Source organism: Aphis gossypii, chromosome 1 (genome assembly GCF_020184175.1).
Source record: "Aphis gossypii isolate Hap1 chromosome 1, ASM2018417v2, whole genome shotgun sequence".
Taxonomy (NCBI): Eukaryota; Metazoa; Arthropoda; class Insecta; order Hemiptera; family Aphididae; genus Aphis; species Aphis gossypii.
Window position 1 is genome coordinate 78,041,096 of NC_065530.1, and position 14,206 is coordinate 78,055,301.

Below are 14,206 nucleotides of genomic sequence, written 5' to 3' on the forward strand. Positions count from 1 at the left end.
TTGATTGCCTTTGACGCGACGTGCGTAATGCAATCATTTTCCGTCATGCCGTTATGCAATGTTGCGGGACGGTTTGCTGTTATCAGATTTTCGGTATCCGCGATTAATATTAAACGAAAAATGCTCTATAACATTGTACGCCTACCTACAATGTTCGTTGGAAATAGAGCGACAAAGTGGTCCGCCAGCCTGGCATCTCAAATTCTATATTTTAAAGTTTTAAACGCACTTTAAAAAAAAAAAAAAATTCAAAATTGGTAACTCAATATTCTTTTACAGTAGGTACACAGTTATATTCGAAGAGTTACAACTTATAATATTAATTTGTACATTTCGTTGTGTTTTTCAATATAGATGCCTATTACAGAATGATTTTTCAAGTCTCACCCCCTCCCTATTTTTTTTAAGATGCCTAAAATTCTAATCAAATTTTGAAATATCGAGTTAAGATTTGGGTTAGAAATTTTTAATTTTCGGTTATAAATTGTTACTTATTGAATAAGTACTAATGAATAATGGTTTTAAAAGGTATAAATTAAACATTTTAAATTTTAGTTGCTAGTAAAACGATAGCCCAGAATACCAAAAAATAAAAATATTAATTTTGGTAACATAAGATCAGGGTTAGTTTTTTTTAAATAATACAAAATAACGTTTTTTAAATTTATATCTGTACTTGGTTTCAAGTATAACATATAGTTTCATGAGTAAATTATAAACTATGCATTACTTTAAAAATACCTTCAATTTAAATTTAAATTATAAGAGATTAATAGAATCAAAAATATTGCTGTTTTTAGATTCTAAGTGGAGCGATAAATGTATTAATTGTTTTTTTTGTATATTAGCACATGATAAGTTGTCGATAAAATGCTATTATTTTCCAAAATGGAGATGGTGGATATCAAATAATTGAATCTAGTTAGTATTTTTAAAAGGTCAAACTTAAGAATTCCCAATGGATTTAATTCAAAGCTCCTCATTAGTTGTTTCTCCTATTTCTTAATTAAAAAATATTAAAAATCAATTTTCATAATATTTTTTTTATAATCGTTTAAAATTGGAATTTTTATAAAATTCATAAAAACTTTTGTTTTTGTTTTTAAATTTTGAAGTTCATTATAACATTTTTCATAAGTAGTTTAAAATGAAATCATAAAATCTAAAAAATGTTTAAAGGCAATTATTTTTCATCGACATGAAATTTTAAGTTTCAATTTGGATGAAATTGCTTATTTAAACGATAAATATTGATATGTTAAGTATTTGTCAATGACTTAAAACATTATTCGTGAGAACTTAAACTTATATGTATAAATGTATTTATTTATTTTATTTTACTATACATTTTATTATACGGAATAACATTTTTATTTAGTTTACAATATTTACTGTTTTACGGTATTTATAGAAATATATTTTAAAATTTTACATTAAATAGCATAAATATATACTTTTATAATAACTAAATACTATAATAATATAATAAATGCATAATTTTCGAAAAAAAATTGTATCGTCCTATTATAATACTTAAAGTAAAATAAATGACTTTAATATCAAATAAACATAATATCACTTAGTTATAGGTATAGGCTGATAGACTGTTTCAGCACAGAATAACTTTTTATATAAAAATATAAAATACAATTTTTTTATAAATATATTATTGAATTCAAATTTAAGTAATTCAACACATTTATAAGTAATAAATAATAATAATAGTGACTCGCCATTCAATGTATAGCGGAGCGTTACTCACTTAACAATTTTTTTTTTTAAATGTCGATTAAAATGTTTTAAACATTGATTGGAACACATTCCAAGCCTGCATTTGATATTCAAACTTATAACATAGGTAACTATTTACATAGAGTTAATTTTTTTATTTTACACTCTACAGTGTGATGTTGTTTAATACAATAAAAAATACAATAAATTATAGAAACGAATAATGTAATATTATTATCTTCGAACGTGACACAATGAAGTAAATTAAAAAAGATAGACTCTCATAAAAAATCTCTGTATTCATGGGTAACGAATAACGATATTATTATAGGGGCGCTATTATTTGAGAAAATTATATCTGAAATATAACATATTTAATATTTATATACCTTCGGAACAATACCGTGGTTGGGGTTGAGAACGCCCCGTTGATATTAAAGTATTATGAATATTGACCGTGAAGTGTTTAGTGACCGGTCGTTTGTCACCGCAGTTCCGGTCATAGATAAAAAATTATGGTTCCGGTATAAACACTGAATTCAGTGCGAACGTTGGTCGGAGGCCATAAAAGTCTCAAAGTATCGTTCTCCCTCCATCATTGATGACGTATTCTCCAGAGGCTTATCATCTTTCGGTCGGCAAGCTACGCCACTTCTCCACCAGAGAAGGGGGTTAAAGTCTGACATATTTTACGCTCTCAGAGCACAACGCCGCAAGTTTGCATATCGCCCAAATTGACCGCGTTCGTCGCGATATAATAACGCCCCAGGTCAGCAACAGACAGGACGTGAAACCTCGTTATTTTTTACGGATTCCGGACCCGATTTTACGATACGACCGTAAACCATTACGAACTGATTTGCCATATTGAAAAATCCCATTGAAAAGAAAAACCGACAAAAAAATAAATATGGGATTGAGGGTGCGGATTATGAGATCATACCGGCACGAGGTTTTCCGCTTTATTGTAATAACAATGTATATATATGTAACACTGATTTATTTATGGACGAAAATAACGACTTTAGAAAAAATAAAAATAACCACGGTTTATGGACAACATATTTATTGACCCAGCGCGACGTCCCTGTGAAATTTTTTTGCCTTAGAGTTCCGTTTCCGTGCCGCAGCAGATTTTTCGAATATCTGCGTGTTACGAAACTCATATTTTTTATATAGCTGTTCATAATATGATCAGTGATCACATTCGATAGTGGGACGGGGCTAATTAAATATTTTCCAATATTATACATTGTCGGAACTGTCGGAACTATACCTGATTTTCATTTAGTTTTAAAATTATTAAGATTCGACCAAATATTGGGTATAGCTGACTAAAGTACATATAATTATCATTCCAGGTCTCTTTAAACAACTTAGATAGGTATTGAATAACAATTATTTATTTTTAAATAAGTATTAGCTTGTTTAATATATTTTTCACTGTATTACAAAAAACATTCTAAATTCCTAATACAATATATTAAATAACAATAAGTAAAACAAACACAATATCATGTAGGTTTCAATTTATATTATTTTAAAATTATTTTTCTTGTTCTACATACTTATAAATATGTTACTATAGCAGTGTATAGGGTACTAGGTACACATTGAAAGTTGAAACAAACGTTTATCTATTGTAGCGTAGGTCCTAACGAATAGTCTGTTTTACAAATATAAATGACGCGCATCAAGAGTTTGTAAAAATTGGGAACAAAAAACGGACATGTGCGTTCGCGACCCAGTTCAAGCTCGTTCGGACTTATAAAACATTTTCCGGACAGCAAATTGTTCCCGTAAAAGCCTATCGGTGGGATTAATGTATATACATTAATATACGTTTCCCCTCGCCATTTCTGCGCGCGTAATAAAATATTTAAAACGAGCGTCCTGTGTTTTATATTACGTTTATTCATATTCGGCTATAAATATATATATATATGTATGTGTGTATGTAATACTGGTCGGTGTTGTAGCACTGACTGTTGCAGGAACGGTTTTATATTTTCTGAATATTCCCGCGACGTTCCGACACACTAAACGTACATAATAGTGTATAACTATAAAACACAAAGCCGATTCAGGTGCATGTACGCGCGTATATTATATTGACGACCCGAGGAGCGTTTACTACCGGAATAGCATACGATAAAATAGTATATACGTATATCGGTTTACGCGTATTTATATATATATATATATATGTATATAATATAGGTCGTTTAATCTACGGCTCGTAAAACTAGACGAGCGTCGGTCGCGCACTAATCGCGATTTACGGCATTTAATCGAAATCCGAAAAGGCCACCGCGTTGCAGTGGCATCGGACTTCCGGTGTGGACACGTATACAGATGAGAGAGAGAGAGAGAGAGAATGAGAGAAACGACGCCAATAACAGTAACAATAAACGCCACTGCACATAGTCGACCCCGCACGCGCGACACGGTACGTTTGTTTTAATTGTTTTGGCCGCAATGGAATTATAAACACGGCAAAGGCGTTACGGTACCGTTCCCTCTGCAAATGTGTGTATATATAGTTATATTGGATATTGTAGGTATATATTATATTGAATATAGTCGTGGGCGAAAATCGTATTATCATTATTATATTGTTATTATATAACGCAGGGCGAATCATCAAACACGTTCAGCTCCCCTATTTTTTCGTTCGTTAATGATTTTACCAAAATTCTGATTTTTGGAATATTTTAAAATTAACGTATTATTTTCAAAATGTTGAGATTTGTTTCTACATAACGAGTGTTTTTTTGAGATATATTATAATTCCATTAAAATACGAACCCCCGGTTTTACTGTGAATTATTAATTCGTATTTTTTATTTTGCAAAATTTATATTGCACTTGATTAACAATTTGAATCGAGTATAGTGTTTCAGTTATTAAAAAGTTAATGTTAGAGATAATAATTTAAAAATAAAAGTTTATGTAAATATAAAAATAGAAGTAGTAGGTATATAGTATATTTGACTTAGAATTTATATTATATACTATTGTACTACATTTATGAATTATAATTTATTGATATTGGTAATTTCATATAAATTAATATACCTTTCATTTTATATTATCATCCCATAAATTCATTATCATGGACCTACTACTTACATTTTATATTATCCACTGTATAATATAACTTATTATAAAAAAGAGGTGTTGTAATTTGATAAACAGGAGTTTGGGTTTCCATAAAAAGTATCATTAAATAGTTAAAAAAATGTTAAAAATTTGAAAATTTAGTTACTAAGTATAATTAAAAATTCTAAAGATAAGTTTTTGAATAGTTGCGTTATTATGGAAAAACATTAGATTAAATCAACATGCTTGGTGAATCTCATCCAGTATAATTATAGGTACATATTGTATAAAAGAGTATTTTATTTTTTATTGTGATAGAGTTATTATTTTTAACAAAAACTGAAACGTACAGGTACATCGATTTGAAATGTCATACCACGTCGAAAACCGTTGGTGTTTAATTTTTTTCAAATTATTTAATGAAATTTAACTACATTATAGCAATAGTTAGGTATTTTATGTATATTTTAATAAAAAAGTATCGATGAAACAAAAAAAAATCTTTTAACGGGACCATTATAAAAATGATCACTGAAATTGTGTAATATAGGTAAAAATGTATATTTAAAAACTAAAAGTTAATATTAATAAAATATATTATTATGTATCTACTTTTGCAGATTCGAAGTATGTTTTAAAGAGACATCTTCTTTTAGTCGAAAAATAGTTTATTTAAAATATAAACTAATATTTGTTACTTATTGTTAGAGAAGCAGTAGACTGAAAGAGAAATTTTGAAAGAAGTAAATGATAATAAATAAATTAACCTATTTAAGTTTTTAAAGTTTAAATAGGTCGAAAATCGTAATATTAATGTTATTAATGCATAATAAAGTTTAACTCAAATAGTGCTCAAAGCTTTGTTGACCCAACCTAATATGAGTAATATGACAGATAAAAATGTATTCTGAATAATAAATCAAACAAAAAGTATACGTATATACTCGTATATATATAAAAATAATAATAAAAACTAAAAAGTAAACTTCATTTAGTATAATATTATAATGACAGTGCATTTCCATCAAAATAATATACATACGCAGAATGAAGCATCCTATAAAAATCTACGAAGAGACCATTAATTAAAACCAACATATGGAATTACGTTGAAGATAATAATTTTTATTAATACAACTTACTTCAACGTTTAATGTATAAAATATATTATATTGTGTCGCGTTTTAAAAGAATCGCGTCGGAGGTTTACGGATGCTATTGTGAAATATGCACTCGACAATAACTCTATACGGAATAATACACACGAAGTATTATATTTTTTCGAAATTTCATTTTGTTATTTCTATTTTATATTCGGGTACCTATGTCCTATATACAATGTGTGTGTGTGTGTGTGTATATATACAAACAACAATGGCCGTATAAAAATAATAATAAAAACTAAAAAGTAAACTTCATTTAGTATAATATTATAATGACAGTACATTTCCATCAAAATAATATACATACGCAGAATGAAGCATCCTATAAAAATCTACGAAGAGACCATTAATTAAAACCAACATACGGAATTACGTTGAAGATAATAATTTTTATTAATACAACTTACTTCAACGTTTAATGTATAAAATATATTATATTGTGTCGCGTTTTAAAAGAATCGCGTCGGAGGTTTACGGATGCTATTGTGAAATATGCACTCGACAATAACTCTATACGGAATAATACACACGAAGTATTATATTTTTTCGAAATTTCATTTTGTTATTTCTATTTTATATTCGGGTACCTATGTCCTATATACAATGTGTGTGTGTGTGTGTGTATATATACAAACAACAATGGCCGTATAAAAATAATAATATATTTGTACGACACTAGAGTTACGTGGACCGGAACCGCAGAACCGAAATCTTTTTAACCGTTTGCCTTTGTGAAAATAAAGAACCAACTCGTTTTTCCCTTTTAGTTTTTTGGCCCTCCGCTATCGGTGCGGTATCGGTGCAATATTGAATTTTTATTGCCGGAATCCATTAGCGATCCCTATTCATTCGCGTTGTTTTTTTGCACAAAATACGTAATATACTAACCCATAGCAGAGCAGTAATTCTTTACATAAAGAAAATCGTACGATATGCTAAACGACGAACGCTCGAGGGGCTGATTCCAATTTTTTTTAAACGAAAAAAAAAACAATGCAAATTTATGAAGCATAACAAAAATATACATACGCAAAATACGTGTGTACGATTTGAGCAAGTACGAATTTATTTCCATTCAAAACATCCAATCCTTGCTACGTGGTAATCGTTTTTGTTATTCTATTATTATTTAAAAGAAAAATGTATTCTTTAGTCATTTTTCTGTTTGATTAATTTACCATAGCCATTATTACCTAGATTCTTGCTGTGCACATATTATGCATTCACGAAGTACAAAAGTTGTGTACTATAAACGTAACTTAAAATTTTAAATTTTAAGCAATACATACCTAATGTGTTATGTGTATAATAATTATAATAATTAATTTTAGGTGTTTTTGATACGAAACCTATCATATCATTTAGTAATTTCGCAGTACTCTAAATATAATATGTACACCTGTTTATGAGTTAAAAAGCTTATGAAAATATGAAATTTTAGAATAACTACTTAGTTTTCCATACAATAACTCAGTAACACATGCTATATACTCAAATGATAACATATGAAATACAAAAATCATAAATACAGTTTGGAACCGTTTAATACACTATGTACTGTAGGTACATGTATTGTGATTGTAATCTGAAAATAAGGGCGAAATATATTGCAATTTTCATAATATTATATTGTGTTATAATGTTGCAGAATACCTATATATTACACTGTCAAAGGGCTTTTCATGTCATCATTTGGCGCCAATTCGTATGTAGTCATATAGAAAAAATGTTTTGTCGGTGAATCGTTCGATACGGGATTTTCTATTACCGTCGTTACGTCCGTCTTACGGTTGTATATCAAAGGAAAGAATGTGAACGACAAACGATCTAGAGGGCTTAAGGAGATTTGGCAGAGTCGTTGCATAAATAAGTATTACAGTGGCGACACTGTCCCGCGAATTGCCATAACAGTGCCGAATTACTCGGTTTCTTTTCCGGAACGTTTGATACGGTTCCGAGGGCCAAGGCGATTCCATGTCGTATGCAAATGGTCCGTGGGTAGAGGGCGGGAGGGGACACTTAAGGAAAAAAAATCCTTAAGCCCGTTATATTAGGCAAATCCGCGTTCGTTTGGCCGCCAGAACCGTATATACATGAGTTTTACATTTTTTATTATTATTATTATTATTATTTATTCGCGTCTGTGCTCGCCGTATATGAGGTATTTAGGTGTTCTTTTATGGCTCTCGCGGCTTATATTCGCCGCGAAAAGTTATTCGTTTTGATTAAATTTTATTGTCCGCACAAGTCGTTTTGACCGATCCGAACGATAAAAACAACAACAACAGCAAATCCGCTCGTTATTATTACGATGAGCGTATATTTAGATGATATGTATGTTATATATTTACATTCGCACAGCCCCCTCGAGCAAACTCCACTCTGGCTCTCTTCATCACCGCGGGATCTTTTCCTCTTAGATTGAGCAGGCCATGGTTCATTTTTATAATTTGTTTTATGCATCCCGTTCTAATTCAATTAAAATTCGTACGGAGTGCATTCGTGGAGTGCATTCGCATGCAGTTTATGTCATATAATTCGATTGCATATAATAATATGTGCGTCTGTGATCGCATAGTGCAACGCTCCCTCTCACCCTCTTGCACTACCGGGAACGGTTTTAATACGATTTGGATTGCGAATAGTGCATAGTCATCGGACTCGCTGCAGTTGTCCGATCAATAACCGTTGCAGCCTCATTTCTAGTCAGTCGTCGTCGTCGTCATAGCGATCATATAATAATAGCGTCACTGCGACATTATTTTGAAAATTGAAAACCATTAAGATTTGCATAAGAAACGAGAAAGCGGGTGAATGTCATTTCGATTTGTCCCCCGAAACGGTTGTTTTTACAAATTAGGACCGTTTGGCCACGAAAAGTTAGGGAGAGGGGATGACCGTTATCAGCATAATACACGCCATGTTGCCATCGTCTTCTGAAAACGAAAGCTTAATATTAATATTATGTACAAAAATCACAAATTGCTTTGCCTGAGATTAAGAAAACAATTCATGATGCGAACGAACCTGGGTGACTCTAAATTGAAACGAACGAAAACGCATTTGTTTTTATATTTTTTGGTCTCTACCATTCACGTGAAAGTTTCTATTCTATTATTTATATAATCGACTTCGTTATTTTGAATTTCACTCCGAAGTACTTGTAATGTAAACTCCTCAAAGAAAATACCATTAACATTTAACATTGTTAACTGAAAACAAAAAGAAGAATACATCATAACATGTAAAATATTACCTTTGGAATGCTTAGTTTTTTGTTTCAAATATTGGTTCGAATATTTGAAGCCCGAAGACATAATATATTTACAACTATATGTATATAGAGGTATGCGATAAATGATTTAAATGAATGTACTACAATTTCGTTTCACGTACATGCACATTATAAATAATTGCTAAAATTATATGAGATGTGTGAATGCGAAGAGAAAAATCCAAGTGACTTTTGAAGTAAAATAATATGATCTGCACCCTTAATTTATTCCGAGGAGTACTCTTGCAAGAAAACTCGATTCATTATAGTACGAAAACGTGACCCTTACAACAATTTTATTTTAATAATCCGTTACACTTTTCCATTTCGATGTTTTACCCTCTTCGAATATGAATCTCTTAACGAGCGACTATTTGTTACTTTTAATTAGCGAGAGTTTCTTTTTATTAAATAAAAAAGAGTAATATAATAATCATCTGACTGTTTGTATCGACTGAGATTTTTTTTTTGTTCACAAATTACAACGACCCGTGACATTCCAATTAATCGGCTTCGGTAATTCTTACTGAATTTATACATATATTTTTTTTCATTTTTTTCCACCCTTATTGTCTCATTAATTTTCCCCATTTATTTTGAAGATATTAACTCAATTCATCAGACCTGATGTCCGCCGCTCAGTCCCTATATTTTGACTCATATTTTCCACGTCACTTTGTTATATTTTATATCAAAATTCATTTTTGCACTCCAAGACATTAGTTGTTGCTTTTATTGTGCGTACACAAATTAAACAGTTTATTGCAGATTATTAATAATAAAAATTACTATTGGTTTTTAAATTTTATTTTACCTATAACAATAAAAAAAATTGTTGATAAGTATATAATATCTACTTGAACAAAGCTATTATAGTGGGTAATATTTTCAGAATTTCTATGTAATTATATTACTTTTAAACTTTATAAGAAATGTAGTTCTATCGCACCTATGCCTAAACAAGATTAAAATAATCAAATTTATTTAAACGATTAAAATGTATTATATTATAAAATTAATAGTTATAATACAAACATTTTTCTTTGATTCAATAAGACAATATATTTTAAATAATTGAGTATCTAGGTATTTAATAATGATTGTGATTGTTATTATTTAAATAATTTAAATTTATACTTTATATAGGTATGGAAATTATTTGGGATATCCAAACAATAATCGTAAATAAATTACTCAATAGAATAATTCAAAGTTCTTTGTTTTATATTATGTTACTCAAAAGTCTTATTGTTTTTCTAGATCATAAAAAATGCAATAAACATTATTCAGTATTGTGTGCTTGGTGCTTACCCTAGCACTCCGTTGGACTAGTTTTACGCTTGTCCCCATGTACATGATCACCGGTGGCATTACACTAATTAAAAGTATTATTTTTTCATTCAATTTTTTTCTTTGGTTGTAAAAGGGAATTAAGTAGTGTAACCCTCTTCCCTACAGTTTTTATAACCAGAAGCTTTTAAATATTAATCCAACGGTATTTATGTCAGTTGTCTGGCGATTTTACGACCGCAACACAAGCGTATTAGGGACAAACAAAATTCGAGAAAAACCTTTGGTCTCGTAAAAAACTAATTTCGAAGAATCAAGACACATGAAAAACTTTTTAACAGCCTAAACTCTCAGTTCAAGAGTGAGAAGTTTTTTAATATCTTTTATTATGATAAATAATATTATATATTTTACTATAATAAAATCAAATACACAACAATACAATTGTGTAATGCGACATTAATTATTAATAAATAGTGGACATAATACAACGGTACATTTCAAAATGATAAAAAGTGATCATTTTGGAATAGTAAATATTATATTATAGCTAAGTCAATAAGTATTGATTTTTGGTTAATTAGTCGTATCGTTTCAAATACTCATTACGCTATTTTTAATCTGATTGTTACACGGACACATCATCGAATTATATAACCCGACAATATTAATTCGAGCGAAATTGATGAACATCGGGGGATAGTCAATTATTGTGGTTACACGGGACTTGAATAGATTCATGATTTTTTTTTCTGATGGATTGTAATTGAATTTATTTCATTTTCCAGAATAGAAGATTTTGAAAAAAAATGTCAGCTACATTTTAAATGTACGTTGCTAATTATACGATTATAACAAAAGTTATCAAACAAATAAAATGTTATAATTACGATAATAATTAATAATTAGGTTACTATTTTAATTACAGCTTGTGAATTTGCATAATAATTTTGTTTATTTTAAGTTCAAAATTGTTTCATCTCTAACAAATAAATATCTAACATGTATGTATTCAATTAAAATAAATATATTTATTAATCAACCACATAGTGATTGAGTGTCTATAGGTATTACGCGGAAGTCTGAAGGATCTTCTGTGACACAACAACACTTCAAGTCTTCAAATAGAACTGAAGAAAGAAAACGCACAAGTAATATTTATATATTTGCAACATTATTAACCTAAGTAAGAAACTGTAAATAATTCCAAATAATATAAATTCTTTTACCTTTTTTTTTTATTTACAAATGTAGAATATTATTCCGTGCTGTCGTAGCCTTGATATCTAAAAAAGAAAAAACATTTATTCATTTTCTAATGACATTTCGTTCGAACTTGAAAAAAAAATGATTTTTAACAAAATATGTAATATTTTATACAAATCATATTTAACAAGAGAGCTAGTAAAGTGAGATTTAACATTGCTGTTAACTAAACATTTATAAAATGATTGTAATTAAACAGGGTAATAACATATATAATACGTTTTCCATTTTTATTTCTTACTTAAAGTATTTATTAAAATGAAACTTGTATGTTTTTTTTAAATGAGCATAGTAGATGCCATAATGAAAAAAAGCACCATAAATATATATTATATTATACTATACTACTATAGTATATTATTTTCATAATATTTACTAACAATGCGTTCAACAGTTTGATTTGTATTTGCCTTAAATAGTGTAAGGACACGCAAGTCATTAGGGGTGTAACAATATTCCCACGATTTTATCCCTCGAGGCTACCTTTGAGAATACGCTAAAACTTCACGTATATTTTTCGGATGTTGAAAAAACTGAGTAAAATTTATGTGTTTTATATTGCCCACACCTGTTTAGATATACGTTAATAACAATTATTATAGATTGGAATTAATATGGGGTTGAACGGCTCCGGGCTTTTTCCGGTGTGAATAAAAGGGAACTATTAAGGATATCATAAATAATTAAATAACATTATTTCCGTGTCCTCTCAAATTCTAAACTATCGTATGGTAAAATATTATCGTTTTTTTTTTTTTAAAAAGAACTTTTATGACATCGGGTTTTAGTTTAATTGAGAATCGGGAAACACACCATATGTTGAAATGTCATTATACTTAACTATCATTCGATATTTGAATTTTAATGTTCGATATTGTATGTCCGCATAGCCGCAATAATAGTAAGATAATTTATTGGTAGTTAATATGAACTTAATTTAGAATATAAGTACAAAATGATATATCATTATTATTTCTCTAAATGCATAAGTGCATAAGTGCATTATCATAATATATTAATGATATTATTTAATCTAATATTTCAGACTTAAGAATCTCATCGTCCTTCGTATTATATGAATATGGAATAATATATTATAATATTTACTATAGTTAAATCGATGTTTTATTATAATTCTGCGAGAAGTACACATTTTTGCTGAGTACAAGCCACATAGTGTATCTTCTATAGTCTTATGGTTATTTGATATAAAATGTTTTTAATTGCCCACAGAATTATACATGTATAATATAATATGAGACAATTATCAATAACATTAGTCGTGCTACAACAAGATTTCTTAAGAGCATATTATAATATTTTAACTATTTAAAAACGAGCCATTATCATTAGTTAATATACGAGTTATTTAAAAAAAAAAATAATAATCTTTACTTTTTAATAATAATTTATTACCTATTTAATGTTCTCAAACACGTGTACTGTGCAGTAATTAAAAAAAAAAAAAATAATAATCTTTACTTTTTAATAATAATTTATTACCTATTTAATGTTCTCAAACACGTGTACTGTGCAGTAATTAAAAAAAAAAAAAATAAACGTCGAAGAGTTGGGTCCGTTCGTTTTACAATATTATTATTTATTAGTCATTATACATGGACGAGTACCTATATATTTTATTTGCTTGGCAATTAATATGATAAGTGATGCACTAAAAACCCGAGTAATGTATAATAATATAGCGTTTATATAATATATATAACAACGTTTCGAGTACCATACGTCTGTTTACCGGTCAATAGCTTCAAAAACCGTTCTTTTATATAGAAGTAACGGTCGTAACCACTTAACCGTCTTGTTAAGTATTACCTACGCGTTTATCGGAATTTCTCTGTAGTTGAAACAAAAATCTACGTAAAAACCATACAGGCAATTAATTTGAAAACAATCAGTGTGTGTGTGCAGATCCATACGTGATGTAAATGTCCATTTGAATGCACTCTAGAAATCCGCTGGAATAAACGCGTATCCTTTGTAATAATAAATAAAATACTTTCGACCTTTTTTATGGTTGGAAAACCTTTAAATTAAATTTGTTTTATACTCGGCATTCGTCATGTTTCCTGTATCCCAGTCAATAATTAAATCCAGCATGCTGCACATGGACACTAAATTGATTCAGACGTATTTTATTTTATATTTTAAAAAATATCACGTCAGTTTGCCATTCGAACCGGAATAACCTCGTTAATTCTATTTTGCTGTAGTGGGGTTGTGTATATGCTAATTAGTGCAATGCTCATATTGTGATCGGAAACTCGGGGAAAACCGTTTCACTTGCATTTTCAGAAACGTGACCCATAGACAGCAGGGCGCATAGACTGGACATATTGATTTTGTTTTAAATTTCATTACTGTT

General features: G+C 29.1%; 1 long non-coding RNA gene across 1 annotated transcript; it reads left to right on the forward strand.

The window, feature by feature from the left end:
• The first annotated feature begins 10,380 nt into the window (after window positions 1-10,380).
• LOC126549239 (uncharacterized) lies at window positions 10,381-10,988 on the forward strand. Its single transcript, XR_007603384.1, has 3 exons — window positions 10,381-10,451; window positions 10,531-10,655; window positions 10,729-10,988. It is a non-coding gene; the product is annotated as an uncharacterized LOC126549239 (long non-coding RNA).
• Window positions 10,989-14,206: the final 3,218 nt, after the last annotated feature.